At 37.6% G+C, this 8,019-nt stretch overlaps 1 non-coding gene across 1 annotated transcript; it reads left to right on the top strand.

The window, feature by feature from the left end:
* Positions 1-6,454: 6,454 nt before the first annotated feature.
* TRNAC-GCA (transfer RNA cysteine (anticodon GCA)) lies at positions 6,455-6,527 on the top strand. Its single transcript has one exon. It is a non-coding gene; the product is annotated as a tRNA-Cys (tRNA).
* Positions 6,528-8,019: the final 1,492 nt, after the last annotated feature.

Here is an 8,019-nt window from a genome sequence, read left to right as displayed (position 1 = left end):
ATTTTCATTGGAATTTTTTGTTTTTTAAAATCACAGTTCAGTTCAGTTCAGTCACTCAGTCATGTCTGACCCTTTGCGACCCCTATGAACCACAGCATGCCAGGCCTCCCTGTCCATCACCAACTCCCGGAGTTTACCCAAACTCATGTCCATTGAGTCGGTGATGTCATCCAACCATCTCATCCTCTGTCATCCCCTTCTCCTCCCGCCCTCAATCTTTCCCAGCATCAGGGTCTTTTCAAATGAGTCAGCGCTTAGCATCAGGTGGCCAAAGTATTGGAGCTTCAGCTTCAACATCAGTCCTTCCAATGAACACTCAGGACACCCAGTGTCTATTTATGTAATTATATAATGTTAACACTTAGTTTCTGTTGATATATTGGATGTTGGTTATTTATTACCATTTTTATCACTGCTGGATTCCATTTCCTTATGTTTTATTTAGAAGTTTTGAATACATATCATTAGTGAGATTTGTGTCTAGTATTTTTTCCAGATTTATTGAAACATGATTTTGTTGTTGTTGTTCAGGTGGTAAGTGGTCTCTGACTCTTTGTGACCCCATGGACTGTAGCCCACCAAGCTCCTCTGTCCGTGGGATTCTCCAGGCAAGAGTACTGTGGGTTGCCATTTCCTTTTCCAAGGGTTCTTCCCCGTATCAGAAACCAAACCCATGCCTTCTGCATTGGCAGGTGGATTCTTCACCAGTCAGCCACCAGGGAAGCCTTATTGAAGTATAATTTACATACTATAAAGTTCAACCATTTTTACTGTCCACTTCAATGAATTTTACTAAATTTACAGAGTTGTGCAGCCTTTACCATAATCCAATTTTAGAAATTTCCATGGTTCTTAAAAGCTTTTTTGTGCCCCTTTGCAATAACTTCTCATCCTTTTCCACCTGGACAACCACTCGTTGTTTTCCCTGTTTATAGATTTACTTTTATTGAACATTTTACATAAATATTGAAATACTGAGGTCACTTGTATTTGCCCTTTACTTGCCTTGATATTTTGGTGATTTATCCATTTTGTAATACATTCTCAGTAGTTTTTTTTTTTGTTTGTTTGTTTGTTTTTTGCTGAAGAGTTTTACATTGTGTGGCTTTAAAAGATAAACGAAAGCATATTAAAACTTTTAAGTTTACTTGAGCAAAAAATGATTCAAATCAGGCCAGCATCCAATCTAGCAGATAGAAAGGAGATTTAAGAAGTTGAACAGCATTGAATGGGGCATCCCAAAGAGTCTCATCCTGGTCACGAGAAACTACAGAGAAGGAAAAATAATTTCTCCTCTACTCTTTGCCTTAGTAGGCAAAAGTACAAGTGAAATCTTGTGCATTGGAAATTGAAAAAGTAACATTGGGGGCAGATCACCTATGGAAGCTCTATCAAGGCCTTCTGGCAGTTCATAAAATTAGTCAGTTCATAATTCACCTGTTTGATGAAGATTTCAAAAGATAGTTTAAAGTGGTGAGTACTTGGCTGAGACCACTTCTTCTGTAGGGCATTTAATCAATGGATAAGCTTACCCAAGTTAAAATTTCTCTTCTGTGACCACTGTAATTCAAGACTATCTTTGGTAAGGCTAACTTGCTTATCTCCAGCCTTAGGCCATTTTATTTACCAGATGCCTCACACTGGATCCACTCCATCTTAAGTAGAACCCAGTCTGACCCCAGACCTAGTTTGACCAGACCCCAGTCTGGTTTCTAAGTCAGACCCAGTCTGACTCAGACCAGTTCCTGGACGCAGTCTGGGGAAAAAAGTACTCAAGGTCTAAAAGTTGGTAGCATAAGAGCTATGGACTTAGGATCCAAGAGGGATTTCCCACCACTGCCTGGGACAGTAGGAAAACATCTAGCTCAAGGGGCTCAATGCATCACTGCTCCGAATACATTTTTAATATAAGTATGTCTCAGACAACATTTGGGGCAAACTTACACTAAAAGAGAATTCATTATTTATCTGAAATTCAAGTTTACTGGGTATAAAGTCCTGTATATGAGTCCTGTAGGACTCTGGAAGATAAATGGGAGAGGTGAGCCAAAGAAAATTATAAAACTACTATAAGTATTTAAGGAAAATGAGAAGATGTACTTTATCCTTATAATTATTAAAGCTTGTAAAAAATACATTCAACACATACTGTGTAGTGGAGCATGGATATTTTGAAAGTGAAAGTGTTAGTTGCTCATCGTATCTGACTCTTTGTGACCCCGTGGACTGTATCCTGCCAGGCTCCTCTGTCCATGGAATTCTCCAGGCAAGAATAGTGAAGTGGGTAGCCATTCCCTTCTCCAGGGGAACTTCCTGACCCAGGGATCAAACCCGTGTCTCCTGGACTGCAGGTGGATTCTTTACCATTTGAGCCACCTATTTATAAAGCCTTGTTACAGGTTTACTTTCCCTAGATTTCGTATTAGGAAAATACTTCTCACGTAGTAGGCAAAAATGTAAGTAAAATCTTGGGCACTTGAAATGGAAAAAAATAATATTGGGGCCAGATCCTCTATGAAAGTTTTATCAAGGTCTTCTGGCAATCATGAAATTAGCCAATTTATAATTCAGCTGGTTGATGAAGATATCAAAAGATAGTTTAAAGTGGATATTTTCCTAGATAAATTTTTGTTGGAGTCAGTAGCCTGTATGTAAAGGATATAGAGATCATAGAATCTGTGGCATATTAAAAAGTAATTGACCTGATCAAGGTTGTTAAAGGCCTTGTTTTAGAGCATAATACCTTTAACACACTGATCAGTTTGCACTGAGAGTGTTCCTGCTTTGCCAGAAAAAAAATGAGTTTGTTGCTCACATAAAGATTTTCAAAAGCAATAATATTCCACAGTAATGTCCCATGAAAATTAAATTTGGCTATAATATGATTAGCAATTTGGTTTCTGTCCTTTGCTTTGCTTAGTAGGGTTAGGAGGTGGTGGAAGGGTGGGAAGATGGGGAATGAGCTGAGGTTTTTATCTTCTGCAGGAAGCCAGAGGAGGCTTAGAAAGCAATTGCCTTGTGATTGGGATTTGTTGAAATCTGGGTGCAGACAATCTTGTATGTAAGCTTCAATATTTTTAATTTTTAAAACTTTTTCATTAACTTTGCGATAAGAGCACATGTTTTACGCAGTTGATGTTTTGGTCCCCACTATGAGCATTACATAAGGTTTATCTGTATCACTATGTGCATGCTGAAAGCATTAGCATGCTGATTTGGAAGATGCTGCATATCTATGGTGATTAAAGTAAACGCCAGTAGATGGTTATTACAATAATCTCCTCATTGGTCTGTCTTCCCCTGCTCTTTCTTTCCTTTTGTTCTTTATTTTCAACACAGCAGTCAGGGTAATCATGTGAAAAATACAAATTAGGTTTAATCTATTCAAAACTCTCTAAAGGATTTCCATCTCACTCACAGTGCTGTAAAAACTTACAAGGATCTCTATGATTTCCATCTCTCCACATCTCTGGGACCAGATTCCTTATTAGTCTTACTGTGCCAAAGCCACAATAGAATTTTTGACCATGTCAGATTCTCTCTGGACAAGGTTTGATATTTCCTTTCCCTCTTAAATTGCTCTTCCTGCAGATACTTTATAGAAAAATATCTTACTTCTTTTAGATTTTAAAAAACACTATTTTTTAGAGCAATTTTAGGTTCATAGCAGAACTGAGCAGAAGGTACAGAGTTCCCAAATACTCCCCGCCCTGACACATGCACAGCGTCCCCTATTATCACAGTGTCCCTCACCAGAGTGGTACATCTGGCACAACTGATAAACCTAAATGGACATATCATAATCAGACAAATCCCATAGTTTATTTTAAGTTTAACTCTTAGTGTTGCACATTCTGTGGGTTTGGATGAATGTGTAATGACATATGTCTAGTCATTCATATATCATCATATCTTATAGAGTAGTCTCACTGTCCTAAAATGCTCTGTGCTCCATCTTTTCATCTCTCCTTCCCTTCAGACTGGCTTCTTCCTCTTAGTAATAAGCATTTGAGGTTCCTCTTTGTGTTTTTATGCCTTGATAACTCATCTCTTTTTAGCACTGAATAATATTGTCTGCATTTATCCACTCACCTATGCAAGAACATCTTGGTTACTTAAAGTTTTCGCAGTTATGAATAAAACTTCTATAAACCCATTTGTGTAGGTTTCTGTGTAGACCAAGTTTTCAACTCCTTTAGGTAGGTACCGTGGTCTGCAACTGCTAGATCATATGGTAAGAATACCTTTAGTTTTGTAGAAACAACCAAACTGTCTGTTAAAGTGGCTGTACCATTTTGAATTCCCACCAGCGACAAATGAGAGTTCCTGTTTCTTCATATTCTCACCAACATTTGGTTTGTCAGCATTCTGAGTTTTGAATTTTTACCACTCTAATTGGTGTGTAGAGATTTCTCATTGCTTTAATTTGCATTTACCTGATGACATATGATGGGAGCATCTTTTCATATGCTAATATACCATTTGTATATCTTCTTTGGTAAAGTGTCCATTAAGTTCTTTGACCCTTTTTTAAAAAAAATTGGCATTTGTTTTCTTATTGGTGAGTTTTAAGAATTCTTTGTAAATTTGGGATAACAGTTCTTTATCAGATATGCCTTTTGCAAGTACTTCCCCTGGCCTGTGGCTTTTGTCTTTCTACTCTCTTGATACTGTCTTTCACTGAGCACAAGTGTTTAATTTTAGTGAAGTCTAGCTTATCCATGCTTTGTGTAGTGGATTGTGTCTGCGGTATTGTGTCAAAAAAGTCATAACCCAAACCCGAGATCATCTAGATTTTATCCTATCTTTTAAGAGTTTTGTAGTTATTTATTTATATTTAGATGTGTGACCCATTTGGGGTGGATTTTATGAAGCCTGTAAGCTTTATGCCTTTATTCATTTAGTTGCATGTAGATGCTTAGTTGTTCCAGATCTATTTATTGAAAATCTTTTAGGTTTTAATCAGAAGCATCTTATCAAGGATAGTTTCTCTGTTGAACCTAACAAAATGTAACCTTACACTCACTGAAACACAATTATCTTCATCACCACATGTATTCTTTTCCTCTTTAACTCTTCAAACCCAACATTCCATATATTTTACTTACTTAGGTTGCTTACTGTTTGTCTTCCTCACTTTATCTTTGTGGGTACAGGTAGGACTGTTTTGTTCCATGCAGCATCCCTACCACCTAGAACCATACTAATACACAGTAGGTACTCAATAAATATTTGTTGAATGAATCAATAAAAGAAGAAATGCTCTAATCAGTAGGATGGAAGCCTCACCAGCAAAACTGGGAGTCCTGGAAACTTGTTAGAAGTATAAACTGTCAGGCCCCACAAAACTTACTGAATGAGAAATTTTGAGGTAGAGCTCAGCAATCTATGTTTTCACAAGCCCTCCAGTTGATCATGGTGCATGTTAAAATTTGAGAAGCACTGCTCTAAAATTCTTCATTATCCATGCTTACTTTGGTATTGAACACACATTGCCTCTTTTCTGTAAGAAGTGAGGTTGATGGCTTTTCTGTAGCAAAGTACTTACTTACATCTTTAAATGTTAAAAAAAAATAAGTTTCTTGGAAACCAATCAATTATTTTATTTTGATGCGTAAAATGGAATTTATCTATTACTTGAGTGTTCAACCAGCTCAAGGAAGATGACGGCTAGTAGAAATCTTTCAGTTTGAATTTTCAAAGTCCAAGAAAGGTACTTAGACATTTATCCCTCCTTAAAGAAACATTTGTTTCCAAAACACAAAAGAATGGTTATAACAATCAAAGTGAACTTGCAAAAGTCGAATGACAATTTACATTTTAATTTTATTTTATAATTATGCTCACTGGGCTTCTTTATTTTGATCTAGATTCAATCAATGGTAGTGTTTGTTTTTTAGTTTGCTTGTCTGTTAGGCAGAACATGAATTATTTGAGCAATGACTTGCCAAATTAAAAAAAAATCAGGTATAGATAAGGAGGGACTTCATTCAAGGAGATTGTTTCAAGAGAGAAAAGAAATGATTACAATACAGGGAAGGGGCTTTTGCAGTAGAAAGAACACTCTGATTATGAGATTTCTGAGTCTCAAGGATTAGACAAAAAGAGGTTTTCTTTAATAAGAAGGAGTAAACAGAGTTAAAAGCAACCTGTTGGTTAAAGTGTGATGAAAGGGACAAAAATGTGCAGTGATGTGAAGGGACAATAGATCAGAGAATATTTTACTCCAAGATCAGCCTACTCTCAGTACGGAATTATCAAGCAGGTATTCTATACTGGTTCAGCAATCAGAGAAAATGACCACAGCAAGTCACTTGCCCAACATCAACAGCTGGTAAATGTGATGCTGGGATTGAGACTGAGGCAGTCTGCACTGTAGAGTCTGTGTTTTTAACCATAAGCCATAATGCCTCTCATAGATAATATGTGTGTTATGGGAGAAAAAAAGACTATTTCCCTGGTGGCTTAGATGGTAAAGTGTCTGCCTGCAAAGCAGGAGACCCAGGTTCGATTCCTGGGTCAGGAAGATCCCATGGAGAAGGAAATGGCAACCCACTCCTGTATTATTGCCTGGAAAATCCCATGGACAGAGAAGCCGAATAGGTTACAATCCATGGATTTGCAAAGAGTCAGATGTGACTAAGTGACTTAATTTTGTGTGTGTGTGTGGGAAAAAAGACAAAGGAAGTCATTTATTTTTGATAAGGGCTTGTGAGAACCTATTCTGATACCCTATAGTGAAGTGAAGTCGATCAGTTGTATCCGACTCTTTGTGACCGCATAGACTGTAGCCTACAGGGTCCTCTGTCCATGGGATTCTCCAGGCAAGAATACTGGAGTGGATTGCATTTCCTTCTCCAGGGGATCTTCCCAACCCAGGGACTGAACCCGAGTCTCCCACATTGCGGGCAGATGCTTTACCATCTGAGCCACCAGGGATACCCTATAGATGACATATAACAACACCCTGATGCCCTAGTCTAGCCAATGGCGCTAATCTTCAATAAAAAATTACTACCAATGGCAGCTGCCAAGGATAGAAGTAGTCTGAAAAGGTTGAAGGACTTCTGTTTTCCTCAATTTAAGAACTATAGGTGAGGTAAATTAAGAGGTACAAACTTACAGTTGCAAAATAAATGAGACAAAGATTATGAAATGTACAGTATGGAGAATATAGTCAATAACTATGGAATATCTTTGGGGACATGTCATAACTAAATTTCTTATGGTGATCAGTTTGAAATGTATAGAAATATTGCATCACTATATCATGTAATAGGAACTGACAGTCTAGTATGTCAATTATACTTCAAAAACAAATGTTAAAGTTGGTGGGACATTAAGTGACTCTGGTAGTGACTGGGTGGTACCCCCCCTTCAGGAAGAAACAGATGTGTTCCTAGCCACTGCTTCCCAATCCCTGATCTCAAAGCCAAGCTCACCCCCACTGGACTCTTAGTCTTGTTTGCCCTAGTTCCTTAGGTCCAGTCCCTTCTTTCCTGGATCAGTTTGGTTATATTGACTCCAAGCTTTTTGAATAGCTTTCAGTTTAAGGTTATTCCACTGGATGTAAGGTCGTTGGTGTCTCAGAGATGGAGTTCAGAGCCTTGACTTGTGATTTATTCTTTATTTGTTCTTAATAAAAAAATAAACTGATAATACACCCTAGAAAAAAAGAGTTATGTTTACCAGAAGTGGGGGGAAGAATAGGATGAAGGTTGTCAAGAGGTACAAACTCCAGTTGTAACATAAATGAGTATCAGAGATGTAATATTTTTATTGTTGTTCAGTCATGTCTGACTCTTTGTGATCCAATGGACTGCAGCATACCAGACTTCCCTGTCCTTCAGTATCTCCTGGAATTTGCTCAAACTCATGTTCATTGAGTCAATGATGTCATTCATACACTGCTATATGTTTTGTGTGAAGATTTTTGGGAGAGTGAGTCCTGGAAGTTCTTATCACTAGAAAAAAATTTTTTTTCTCTTTTTAAAATTGTGCACTATCTCTTTCAGAATT

This window comes from Muntiacus reevesi, chromosome 14, assembly GCF_963930625.1.
Source record: "Muntiacus reevesi chromosome 14, mMunRee1.1, whole genome shotgun sequence".
In the NCBI taxonomy this organism is placed as follows: Eukaryota; Metazoa; Chordata; class Mammalia; order Artiodactyla; family Cervidae; genus Muntiacus; species Muntiacus reevesi.
The sequence above is the reverse complement of the archived record's forward strand: the minus strand, read 5'-3'. Positions and strand labels throughout refer to the sequence as shown.